The following is a 14,203-nucleotide window of genomic DNA, read 5'->3' on the forward strand; positions in this document are numbered from 1 at the left end:
TAGAAAATTAGTACCTTACACCTGCTGTTAAGCATGTGTGACACCCACAAACATACTGGTGGATATTACACAAAATTTGTAAAATTCAAGATATATGCATTTCTTCATTACCAAACATTTTACTTCTAATAATAGATCCTAGAGAGATCTTTGCTCTTGTGTATAAGGAAGACAGTCTTGTTTTAAAACTAAAAATCCCAATTCCTGGGAATCCATTCAGTCCCTAGCAAACCAGGACTGTTGGCCAACCCATTAAATGTCTTTCCTCTGAAAGTTGGAGAGTAGTGTAACACGTTTTACCTGAAAGAATGAAGGCATTTCGTATCTGTTGTGTCTCTTGCATTTGCAAGGGTCGCTGCAGCAGCAAACAGAGAAGGAAAAATTAGGACTACTAATTTAAATGTTGACATTTGGTGATTCAAAGGAAAGCAGCAAAGGCCTCCCCAGAGATCCCTACTGCCTTTTGGTCTAGTCATACCACCCTGTGCACGTTTCACAACTCCCTTTGAGCCCATCTAATGAGGGTTATTTCCTGGAGAAGAAAATAGTGGAAGGCTTTCTAAGGCAGCAAGACATGGGAAAAGGAGAGCCGAGACAATAGGATCAACAGAACATAAGATGTTCCTACTTGCTGGTGTAAATTAGAGATTTCATGATTAACAACATGTCACATGGCTCAAAAAGAACCAGAACACAAGCAAAAGGAGGACAATAGGAAATGTTTGCCCAAGAAAAAACTGGAAAGGGAAAGAAAACAGAAACAAAACCAAGAAGCACAAAACCCGTCCTTAAAAACAATCTCAGAGGGGGTTATTATCTGCCAAGGAAGGGGAACATCCAGGAGAAGCATGAGAAACAACTGCAAGAAAGAGAAGGAGGAGGATGAATAGCCTAGACAATCCCTCACAGTGGATGCTGGCTCATCTTGGACTTCGTAAGGGTGGATGTGCTTGACTTTCTTGGCTTGGAAAAATGGTTGGGTATCAGCTTTTAACCAGAAGAGAAAAGACTTAAGGATGATTTACTTGGTTAAACAGTTGATGCTTTGTTGTATTTAAAGAGAAATTTGGTGTCAGGCCAAAAAGGTGACCTAGTAATTATTTCCCCCAATTAATACCGAAATCTGTTCTACAGATATCTGGGTGAGTTTATCTCATGTCAGATCTATCTATGTGTCCATCTCTCTGTCTATTTATCGATTGATCCATCCAACATCTAGTTTGTTTTGTTATCTATTTGCAATTTGGTTTTAAAAGTGAACCCAGGTCTTCTGCTTTAATCCAAGAGGGAGTAAAGGGACTGGATTTATGCGCCTGCTTAAAAGAATTTCCTGAACCAGACAAAATATATGAAACAGCAGTTTCATGACACTGGACATCAGGCAATGAAGTCTCTTTGATCCCTAAGAGATAGGAAACAAATGAGATGAGCCCTATGAACGTCCTAGTTTACTGCCTGGAGTAATTTCCAGGTTGTGATGCAGGGAGAGATAATATCAAAGAGCCCAGAAAATGCTATAGCTGAATAGCTGAGTTATTTTTTAAGAGTCTAAACTACAAAGAAATCTGATGACAGGAGATGGAGAATTTTCTCCCATCCAAGTACTAACCAGGCCAGACCCTGCTTAGCTTCCAAGATCGGATGAGATTCAGGGTGGTATGGCCATAGACAGATGAAGAAGTTTCTCCAGGACTTCTGCCAACTCTCCTTTACAGAGGCAAAGTCTCTGGAAATAAACCTGCATGGGGCAAAGTGGAAGGGTATCAGAAGAGAAGAAGCAGAACTCCACAGAAGCAGGGAGCAAAACCAGGGCTGTCTAAGGGCTTCATACCAGGGATTGGTAGTTAATACCAGAGCCACAACATGGCTTGGCTGGTAAATTATTTGAAGCTTGTTTGTGGTATTTATGCTTAAGAACATACTGAACCATATACAGTTCATTCTACAGGATGAGGTTCCTTTCTCTTGAGTTCCCCTTTTGTTTTTAAAAGTCCGTCAGGAATGAAAACCTCCGTCATCAGCTTGCAAGGAGGAAGGCTGAATCGAGTGTGACCCAACAGGCTCCCTTATCCCGATGCCTTGAGTATGTGCTGCCTCTCCCAGGAAAGGGGTCTAAGGAGGGCTTACTCTTGTTTTTATCTGACTGTGGCTGATGAATAACCTTCACATGGCTGGTGATAAGAATTATGGAAGCAAAAGGGAGGTGAAAAAGGAAAATGTAAAAAGAAGAAAAAGACGAAATGAAATCCATGGATGTGTTTCCTTGTGTGTGCAGGGGAGTGAGTACAGGTGTGTAGTATTTTTTCCCAAATTGAGGTGGGATTTTTCTGGAAGCTTATACCTCAGAGATTTCCTGGTACTTTAGATTAATTTTATATTCATATACATATAATATATATCTTATAATTAGGTTAGTCTCTTAGTAATATTCTTTTTTTAAGTAAAGAACTTGAATTAAATAAATAAGGTGAGTCAAATTCCTACTATGCACCCATCATAGAGGCAGAAAAAGGTATATCTCTTCTCTGAAGGCTCTTATGGTCTGGACCTGAGGGGCTGGCAGAATGGCCGATGAGGACAGAGTTGAGGGAGGCCACCAGACAGGCACACACGTAACCAGACGGAATGTGGGAACTAGAGCCAGAATTGTTCTTCAGTGGTTTCATGAGTGCGACAGAGTTTTCTGATTTTTAGGAAGCAAAGATGACCTTATATGGATTTCTACCTAAGTGAGAAATCATACCTACAGATCACATGGGCATCCAGAGGCTCGAGCAATGCCCTGCACGTGAAATGTGTTTTGTGGCTTCAATTTAAAAACAAAATTAAGCGCTGAGATATAGGACAGGCATTTTCTGAAATGTCATGATTATACCATAGATAGCTGGGAACATAATGAAATTATTTTGGCATCTTATGTGTGATGTTAGTGATGAGGCTTGAGTAAAGAGTCACGTTCCTGGGGTTGGTATGTCAGGCCAACACCCCAAATTCCCATCAAGTTTAGTCCTGTGGTGGTGGAAGTTCGCTTTCGAGTTTGGGTTGAGTCACTGTCATGATGACTCTCCATTCAAGAACTGTGGCATTTTTGGGCCCTAGAATCAGAAGCAAGTGTGAACTGGTATTTGTGAAGTTTTCCAACTAGAAGCAGTGGCTGAGGTGGGTAAAGAGGGGAGAGGCGTCACTGGGCAGAATGGCAGACATGACACTGAGCACTGTTCTGAAAGGGGCACAGCAGCCGTTGGCCAGAGGAGGGTTAATGGGCAGGCTTTGTTAGAGAAAAATATTTTATAAACTAATAAAAGTCAAAAGGCAGTCTTGCAGAAAGCATCAGCTTTGTGATTAATGTATTCAGCTACTAATTATTCAGAGGAGGTTGTCTGTCTGTCCAGACTTACGTGTTAGGGGCAGCACTGTGAGTCACTGGGGATTTGGTTGTTATAACCAGAAAAACCAAAGTGGGTTTTGGGATTAGCCGAGTCCCTACTAAAATAGCTGAAACATCTAAGGGTTTATTTTCTTACATAAATGCAGTCTGGGAGTAGGTTGTCCCGTGCTTGCAACAGCAGCTTCACAGAGTCATCAGGGACTTGGACTCCTTCCAGGTTATAACATTTCCATCCCGAGGGCGTGGCCTTGTTCTCACAGCCTGAGATGGTGGCTGGAGCTCCACCTGTTACAATCCTGGCAGTGGGAAGAAGGGAAGACAGGAGGACCCTCCTCTTCCTCTTAAGTACACTTCCTGAAGTACCACATAGTACTTAAATCTCATAGGTCAGCCTTAGTTAAAAGGCCACATTCACCTTTAAAGGAGGCTGGGAAATACAGTCCTTTAACTGTGCACATGGTTGCTCTGAATAAATTCAGGAGTTTGGGGTTTTCTTACTAAGAAGGGGGAAAACAACAGATTTTGGGAGGTGACTGGCATCTTTGCCAAGGAAGCTTGCTATTGAATGATGAAAATAGACAGAAACACCATTCACCGAATATGTATTCCAAGTGATAGAAACCAGTTATCATTCGCTTCATTCATTTATTCATTATTTAATAAGCACCAAATGATGCATTGGTCTGGGGAAACGAAGAGGCGACTCCAGACGCTTTCCTGCCTTCTTCTGAGCCCTCCAAATTGTTTCAACCTCTGCCTGTTACCCAGTTCTAAAGTCACTTCCACATTTCTGGGTATGTTTACAGCAGCCCCCTGTTCTACTGGTACCAATTTACTATATTAGTTTGTTCTCATGCTGCTAATAAAGACATGCCTGAGACTGGATAATTTATAAAGGAAAGAGGTTTAATGGACTCACAGTTCCACATGGCTGGGGAGGCCTCACAATCATGCGATAAAGCAAAGGAAAAGCAAAGGCACATCTTACATGGTGGCAGGTAAGAAAGTATGTGCAGGGGAACTTCCCTTTATAAAACCATCAGTTCTCATGAGACTTATTCACTATCATGAGAACAACATGGGAAAAACCCACCCCCATGATTGAATTACCTCCCACTGGGTCCCTCCCATGACCTATGGGGATTATTACAAATCAAGGTGAGATTTGGTGAGGACACTGAGCCAAACCATTTCAAGTGGCATATAAATGTTTGTTTAAAAGGGAACATAAACTTTTTTTTTTAGAAGAGAAAATGATCCAAGGGTCTGTGAAATTGTAATTCTTTTATTCCAACCCTCTTTGTCACTAATAATAGTATATTGTAGGGCCTGAGTATTTTATATCTTATGGGATAAGTTTATGGGCATTATATAATTTGGTTTGTATAGTATCCTATGGGCTAGATCCTACTAGCTCATTTTTAAGATAAAGACATTGTGAATCAGAGAGGCAACATGACTTAATCTCAAAATTTCACACATCTAGCATGTAATAAGAGCCTAGTGAATGTTCCTACTAGCATTATTAATTGTCATTTTTATAGCTCTTATTGTGTGCCAAGAAGTGTGCTATAATGTTTTTTTAAAAAAATTTAAACTCTAGCCCTCTTAATAATCCTATAAGGTCTCAATCTTGCAAGTGGCAAAAGTGAGGCTCAGAGGGATAAAATAACTGCTTCAGGTCCCATAACTAATGAAGAGTTATCAGAACTCAAAACTAGGTCAGCTTGGGACCAAAACCCTTGTCCCTCTTGTTCCAACACACTAACTCTTGCTAACCTCATCCAGAAGGAAAGACGGATTGTCAGCCTTCTGGCTAAAAGGACTTTGATAACAAGGATTGTGCCTTTTCATGTTTATATTCCCTGGATCACAGAGCTTGGCACCAAGTCCAAGGTCTGGCATGACAGACTCAAGCTTATCTCAATGGAACTGGTTTCTTGTTGTCCATTTCTCCTCTTTCCAGCTAGGTAAGGAGATGAGTGGCCAGCACCTTGACCTTGGCTCAGCTGCAGCTTGGTGCCAGTTCTCTATTGAATGTAGTTTCTAAAGTTGTTTGCTTTCTTCATTATTGGGTGTCATCAACTCTCACTTCTTTGTATTTTGTTCTCCTTTGAAAAACTGCTCAATGGTATGATTTTGCTCATCCATAGCAGAACAAGGGCTCAGTAATACATTGATAATTGAATTGTTAATGAAAACAGGTTTTTATAAGATGGAAACCTCAGTTCTTGGGAATATTCAGAAGTGGGGTTGTAGGGAGCATGATGAATGCATTCAGCTGTGCTATCAATGATGAAAAAGAATTATAGGGAGAAGTGAGAGGGACAATGTCTGGAGGAAAATGAGATTAAACTTTAAGGTAAACAATGCTTGGCCACTCAGTAGACAAGTGGTACCTGGAAGACAAGTGACTTTGGTGGATCATACCCAAATGTGGGGTCTAGCCCCACTACTCTTAGGTTATCCATCCAGATGAGGGTTCTGAGACTTAGATGTGGCAGTGGCTAACCTATAGTCCTAAAGCAAGTTGGTAGCGACTTGAGCTCTTCATTTTCCTTCTAGGGCTTTTTTCACACAAGATTTAGTAATTGATTGGCAGTAGGGGGGTGAGGAGAAGAAAGCCCTGAGGATGACCTCCATGTTTTTGGCTTGATGCTGGGGGAAGGAGGGAAAGAAGTATGCCAGTGTGTTGTTTGACAAGTTTATTCCTGACCACTAGTGAGGTATTAGTTTTCATGATCAGCTACTGGTGACCCCAATGGTGATGTTTAAATGGAGGCTTAGGGAATTTGTATTGCGATGGGCTGAGGACTAAAGGGAATTGAGGCAGTCAAGACAACAGGTGTGGATTACTTTTTCAATACATTTCAATGTAATTTCAATACCTTTTGCAAGGGAAAAACCAAGAGGTAAGGTGGGAACTGGAAGGGGAAAATAAGGTTTTTTTCTTCCTTTTTTTTGGTTTGTTTGTTTTTAAGGATTTCCAATACTTGAGCTTGTTTGCAGGCTGAGGAGAAGAAGCCAGAGTGGAAGTAATTGATGACAGGAATGAGAGGGCATGGCTGATGGAACACAGTCCTGGAAAAAGACAGATGGGAAAGGATCAGGTCCACAGGGTGACAAGCTAGTTCTGGAAGTGAGGAAGGACATGAGAGGGAAGGAGATCAAAAGGAATGGGTGCTGTTATATTTAAGTTCAGAGGAGGAGGCACTTATGTTCAAAGTGTTTCATATTCTCTGTGAAGTAGGAAATATTCATGGATAACATGGTTTGAACTTTAATCAGCTTTGCATTGCTCATAGGGAAGTCCACATCAACCAATACTTTCACATAAAAACAAAGTTAAAGGAATAACGTGTGAACTAGACAAATGACCACTGATATTTGGAACTGAAACATGAACAGAAGGAATAGTGCCTAGCTTTGCTAATGGTTTTATCTCATTTGGTAACAGAAGCAGGCTGTTGACCTTCAGCCAGGCTGCTTGTGGATGTGTACATGTAACTGGTGTTTGCGCATGCTTGTTAAACCTACCAGAAAACTGCCTCCCACCAGATCATTACCACTCCCTGATTGATCTTGGGCTCCTAATTGATTTAGACTACTATGGTGAATTCTGCTTGTCTTCCCATCCTCTGCTGAAATGTACCCACCACTCTGAGTTGGAGTGTGAGACTGTGATAGAACCAGGAAACTCTCCTCCTAGAAAAAATGAGGCTGATGGAGCTGGTGTGTCCAGGCTATAATCTTTGCCTTCTCTGGTACTGACAAGAGTGTGTACTCCCACGTGTACTCCGAGTTGCCCTTATCTGAGCTCTCTGCTCTGATGTGCCATGATTTAAGCTGCTTGATTTAAGATGTCCAGCCAGACTTAAAGTCCCTTGTGTAGAAGCTCATAAAGCCTGGGTGTTGCATTAGAAAGTGCTTCAGTTTGGAGACAGACGTGCCTGGGTTGAAGTCCTGGCTCCATCATATTTTATCCATGGAGCCTTATTGAACCTGTCTGGGTGTTAGTGTGCTTCTTAATAAAAGGAGATGATCATTTCCCCACTGATTACTTTTTTTTTTTTTTTTTTTTTTGAGATAGAGTCTCACTGTGTCACTCAGGCTGGAGTGCAGTGGCACGATCTTGGCTCACTGCAACCTCTGCCTCCCAGGTTCAAGCGATTCTCGTGCCTCAGTCTCCTGAGTAGCTGGGATTCCAGTGGCATGCCACCATACCTGGCTATTTTTTCTATTTTTTGGTAGAGACAGGGTTTTACCATGTTGGCCAGGTTGGTCTCAAACTCCTGGCCCCAAGTGATCCACCCGCCTTGGCCTCCCAAAGTGCTGGAATTGCAGGTGTGAGCCAGCCTTTACCTGGCCCCAGCCCCAGGTTACTTTGGTTACTTTGGTTACTTTGAAGGTTGATTGAAAGGATTGCCTAGGCCAATGAATATAAGAAGTGATACGTTAAGATAAGGTGCTTTATTAAGAACCTTATCTTAGTAAAGGGAGGGAGCCATCAGTTATTAAATACCATTTGTTTGCAAGCACTGGATGCTTCACTTTCGTGGTCATGTTTCATCCTATGGAAAATCTCTGAGGTTAGTTATTGTCCCCATGTTACAGATGATAAAACATATCCACGGGCTGGACTTGTCCTATCATAGACAGAATAACCAAGTATAGCTCATTTTAGCCCATGACAGTCCTAGGTCACACCTATTGTCCCAGAGTAATCATTAATAAACTCTCTTTTCACTCTCAAAAGTTTGGAATACAAATTATATGCTCACTTCCTGTAAGTGTGAGGGCCTGAGGCCAGTTTAAAATCCTATATCTTTTCTTCTTTACCAGATCCGATACTAAGTCTTTCTTAATCCGCAGGTGGAAGTAGAAGGAATTTCCTTGGTGCTTTTTTTTGTGATGATGTATTTCTGCCTTGCAACAAGGCTGCACTTTTCTGCCTGAAAAGCAAACAGAAGACTCCCCGCTAACCCGCTCAGCCCTGCCTGGGGTACTCTTAGCCAGTTCATGTAGGAAAAAGGTCCAGAAATGAAGCTACAGGAGGAGAGAACCATGCAGTTATGTGTATGTCAGATCCATGCATTTATTCACATATACATTCATTTTTTGATTTATTAACTACTTCTTGCAAGGCCCAGTGAAGGGTATGAGAGCAGGAAAATAGGAAGATGAAAATCACACAAACCAGACATCAAGAAGCTTACAGTCCAGAAGACAAATGCAATGAACAAGATGCAAGGTTGAAAGTGCAGAGTTTAAGGGAGTAGTCAGGGAATGCCTCACTGGGATTCCGGGAGGGGGAGACCACTTCTTCCTTAGGGTAAGTTGGGAAAGTTCCTTTTTTTTTTTTTTTCTATTTTTTAAATAGAAAGTAGCTTTTGTGCTAACTTGAAGATTTGGTAGGATATGAACTCACACAGAGCTGGGGAAAAAGCTGTCAGGCAGGCAAATCCCCATAAGTGAGGCAAGACATGTTAGAATCAGGTGCCAGGAACAGTTCAACTTTATTAAGATGAAGGTTATAAGAAAGAGGGTGGCGAGAAAGTAGAGAGAAAACTTGGTTGGGTTTCCATTATGGAGGGCATGCATACTGGACTAGAGAAGTTTAAATTTTAATCCATTTGCAATGGGTAGACATTTAAGAAAGGTTACTCAATTCATTAGTTTAGTTATCTCCTTTTCTACTTTTTAATTTGTCGTAGTAATGTGAAATGATCACATCTGGTAGTTGAGTGGACATGGACTGGATGGAGAGAGCCCAGAGGCACAGAGAGTGTTTTTGAGTGTGTTGTCTAAATAAGAATATCCGTCTCCAGAAAGAGAAAGGAAAAATTAATCCTAATTAGAATATTTTGCAGGGCAGTGCAGTTTTTGTTGATGCATGCATGGATCATGCCATATATGATGTGATTAAGTGCAGTAGCCCCTGGGAAGATGTTTAGTGGTGAGACCCATGAAGTATCACAGAGCTGTAAATGGGAATTTGTTTCAATTTAGATTCTGAGTAGGAAGTGACTATTTCATCCCAAAGGGGATTTAGCTCCCATATACCATCTGAAACAGAGAGAACACTGATCAGGGCAGAGAGATGGCAGCTGATAAAGGGTTTGTGAATAATGTAAAATTCTCAGGTCAGTGAGATAGAGCTGTTGCTTCACCCAACCATTCTGATTAACAAGCAGAGCAGTAGTTCTCAAAAGTGTTGCATACCAACAGTAAAAAACTTTTGATAATAGTCCTAATGGTAACAATGTAATCGGTTTCTCAAGAATCAACAGCAGAAATAGAGCCTAACAGTAATTCTATAGGTCTGTTAATTAAAACAAGAGTATAGACAACTAAGACCATAGTCAACCTAAGATCCCAATGATGAAGTTGTGGGAGCAATGCATTTATTTTTCCTAAAATTTGCTAGAATTCCAATCATTTGTGATTATATACACACAGTAAGAGCTTTGTGTCTTGTAGAAATAGCCAGATTTTTTGGGTAACCACTGAATTGATGAATTCAGTACATTTTAACAATGTGCTATTTTAAAAATATTAATACCCAAATTTAGCAATCTTTCATTGCTCAGTAGGTAACCAGTAACTAGTCTTTCATTGTACATGGACCTGAAAAGTTATGGCATATTTTAATATTTGCCAGTTAGAAACGGGTCATTGCTCATTAGGGGTCACTAGAGCAAAAATTGCTGCTGGGATTCTTCACAGCAAGTTGGAGGGAAGTGACATCTCCATAGAAATCAATTGATAAAGAGTCAATCATTTGCTCAAAAGTATAAGCCAAGAGGAGACTTGGAAATGAAAGTCCTAACAGTAAAAAGCACACATCCCAACTCAGGTCAAGTCATGTGAGAGGCACAGTCGGAGTAAGGCACACAAAAAAGCATCTAGACCTGCTGTGCATAGACTGTCCCTGCAGCCAGTTTGGGTGAAGGCTCCCTTAGTGGGAGTGCTTGGCTTGTCCCACCACAGAGTAACCAGAGCATGGGCTTGGCCAAGCCCATTCCAGAGCTTGGCTTGTCCCACCATAGAGTAACCAGAGCATGAGCATGGCCAAGCCCATTCCATAGCATGGACTTGGCCATGCTCAACAAGTATCTTACCATCTCCCTAAAATTATAATGTAAAAAAATACAGAATAACTCTGCCTTATAATGCAGTGGAAGGAAGCACTCTTATCAGGTCAGATTGGGATCAGTAGTTGGTTGGATTGTTGAAAAGTTGGTTAAAGTGGGGAAAAAGTGATACACACATACCATCAACATTTATCTTAATGTAGAGCACATACATATCTATGACTTTGCCAGTCTTTTGATGTTAGGCCAAAGCTTTTCTTTGGGTATGATTCACTGACTGTGGTCATTCTTCTTTCATAAACCGCAGCCATGATGTGCAATCTACAGTTCCAAGTTCTGCTTTCTTTAAAGTGGAATAAGAACTTCAGCAACTCTTATTGCATTCATATTTCACTGGATTCTGTAATATTTAAATCATGTCATTGTAGAATAAGTACAGTGGGCATGAACACATTTGGATACCATTTCAGGTGACTCTTATAAGCCAGTAACAGACTGGCTGCTAGCTGCTGGTTGTTCTGCTGGTGGCTTCTGTTTGCTTTGGGTGTCTGTCCGTATGCTTTGGGTGTCTGTTCATATGTTTTACGAGAGTGAAGAGTGTGGTTAACTTAACAAGGGAGTTAAGTGGAGAGTTCTCAAGATAGGTTTTCGTACTTGATATGCTCCTCTGCGTAAAACCCTAAAGATCCTAATGCTGGGGTAGGAAACCCAGATGAGTTGCTCCCTCTCCCCCTTATAGAATTCCTTGTGAATGAAAATTGTTTCTGTCTGGGTGAGGGGCATGTTGTAAACACTTTGACTTTTAATTGCTAAATGGCACATTTCTTGAGATCCTAAGATTTCTTTTGTATCCTTAGCTCCTAGCTGAGGGCTCTATGAAACTGTAGGTGCTGAAGCCATGTTCATTTGATAATTGAATAAGCTCTTGCCGAAAGTAAAATTTCAGAGCTTTTTCTGTGCATTTTAGAGATTGTAGTGAAGGTCTAACTACCTCCATATTATAGGTGAAGTAACAGAGACTGAAGTGTCATGGGATTTGTCGGCATCATCAGGCAGGGACAGAGGAAGTGGGAAGGCCTTCTGACTTGATTGCTGCACCAGTGTCCTTTGGCAGTGCTCTCTCAGTAGCATAACTCTCAAGTGGCTTACTCTAGGTTTGATCTTGGCACTGTCAGTTACTAGCTGTTGACTCTGGGAAGTAACATGCTATACAGCATCTCTGAGCTCACTTTATCTACATGGGAACTAGGAATAAAAATACCTATTTTGCAGAGTGTTACAAGGATTAAATGGGGATAGCACAGGCTAAGTGCTCAGCACACTGTCTTGGCATAGAACAGATGCTCAATGAAGGGTGATTTTTGTGGTCATTGTGACAGTGCTGGCCCACAAGGAAGGGACTTTAACAGTGATTATCAAGTGCTTTCCAAGAGACAGCAGCATTTCCGTGCATCACAGAACATTGACTGTTCCTCTCCATTGTTTTCCCAGGTCGTTCCAGAGTAACACAGTTTTTGATTGAACCATGTAGAAATTTCTACACAAATCTGGAACAGTACTTTATTTTTGAGCAGATGGAGCCTTTTTGGTACCTCCTGGCAGGTCTGCAAATGTGATGGTGTCTACCAGAAAAATGAGGTTCACTCCTAACCTGGATGACTGGGTTGAACTAGCTGTTTGGACTGAGTAAAGGGAGACTTCAACGGAATTAAACTTAACTTTGATATAATGTTTTTCTGAGGCTGTGTGAAAATAGAAACCAGGAATGTTTTGCAATGAGCAATACATACATGGAGCTGAAGCAGGAAGTTAGTTTGAGACAATGGAAACACCAGCTGTCATTCCCATCCCTGGGAAAACAAACAAGCGACAGGCATATCAACCACCACTTAAAACCCTTAGAGTGTACCCAAGAGAAATGTTTTGCCTGTGGACAAAAGTCCAAATCCCTCAGAGCTATACATTGGGCCCTTTATGTTTTGGCCCCAGCCTCACTCCTGTTCCTTTATTAATCCTCTCTTCTTACTCTGCCTCCTTCCCAAGCATCTGGTGCTTCAATCAAACAAAACCACCAGGCTAAAAACCCACTGTGTACCTTTCAGTGGTACAGGTGCTGTAGGGTTGTACAACTTGTGGCTCCTCCCCATTCGTCAACTGGTGAGCTCCTCTCACCCTTCAGATGAAATCTTCACTCTGAAGTTTTTTTCTAAACACCTTCACCCTGCCCCTCAAACATTTCAATGAAAAGTTAGTAATCACACGATTGATAATTGATGGCTCATTGTGTATACACTTATAATCATACTCACCATACTCTATTCTTTCTCTTCTTCCTCTCTTTCCTCTTTCTGTTTAACTTTCACCTCCTCTTCTCTTTCTTTTCCTCTCCCTATCTTCTTTCCTTCTTATCTCCTCCTCTTTCTCCTCCTTCCCACCTTTCCTCCTCCTCCATTTCCTTCCCCTCCTCCTCCTTTTTCTTCTTCCTATCTTTTATTCTAGAGCTGTGCTGCATGGTAGCCATCAGCCATATGTGGCTATTGGTGGCTCACGCCTGTAATCCCAGCACTTTGGGAGGCCGAGACAGGCGGATCACCTGAGGTTGGGTGTTCGAGACCAGGCTGACCAACATGGAGAAACCCTGTCTCTACTAAAAATACAAAATTAGCCAGGTGTGGTGGTGCATTCCTGTAATCCCAGCTACTCGGGAGGCTGAGACAGGAGAATTACTTGAACCCAGGATGTGGAGGTTGTGGTGAGCCAAAATCGTACCACTGCACTCTAGCCTGGGCAATAAGAGCGGAACTCCATCTCAAAAAATAAAATAAAACAGAATAAATATTAACTGACATTAAAGATTCAGTTTCTCAGCCACATTCCCAGTGTTCAATAGCCAGTCATGGCTGGTGACTATCATGTTAGAAAAAGTGGACACAAGATACTTCTGTTATTTCACAGAGTTCCAGTGAATGAAGCCATGCTAGAGTATAAACTTCTTGAAGGCAAGGACCATGTTGAATTTACTTCATCTGCAGAACTAGCAAAGTGTCTGGAGGTTAGTGAAAACTCTAGAGAATGAATGAACCCTAGGCCAGACTGTGGGTTTGCATTCATAGTGTCTAAAAATACTACCAATTCCCTTCCAACATCCTAAAATATATCACATAGATACATTTCCAGGATGGAAGCCGAAAATAATGATTTGGGTAGGTTTGTCTTGCATTCCTACTTTAGCAATGCTTCTTACATGCATTTTCCAAAAGTGGTAGAATCTTGAACCAAATAAGAGTGAAAGGAGGGGAAAATGGGGGCAGGTTTTTACCTTAGATGGATGTCATTCATAATCCCACAACTGTTCTAAGAGGCTCATTTGTGCGGAAAAGCTTTTGAAATCCCAAAACCTTGTTTTGACAGTTGGTCACTGAGGTGGCTGAGTTTATCTTTGCCAAAATTCTCATCATTTTTGAGGGAAGCGAAATATGCCTCCATTCCCTGAAGGAGGCCAAACATTAAATGGATTCATTGTAAGCTTTTGAGACAAGAGCTTTAGAATCCTTTGCAGAGGTAGAGAGGTTAGGATGAATGCAGCATATGCTACCATTAAGCATCAGCTTCCATGTAACCCTACATCAGGCCATTTAAAAGTAATGTTTCTCTTTTCTGAGATAATGCCAGAGTTATGAGACTTGGAAAAGTCACATAACTTGTCAGCATCCTGTGGTGA

This window comes from Macaca mulatta, chromosome 15 (assembly GCF_049350105.2).
Source record: "Macaca mulatta isolate MMU2019108-1 chromosome 15, T2T-MMU8v2.0, whole genome shotgun sequence".
NCBI classification, from domain to species: domain Eukaryota; kingdom Metazoa; phylum Chordata; class Mammalia; order Primates; family Cercopithecidae; genus Macaca; species Macaca mulatta.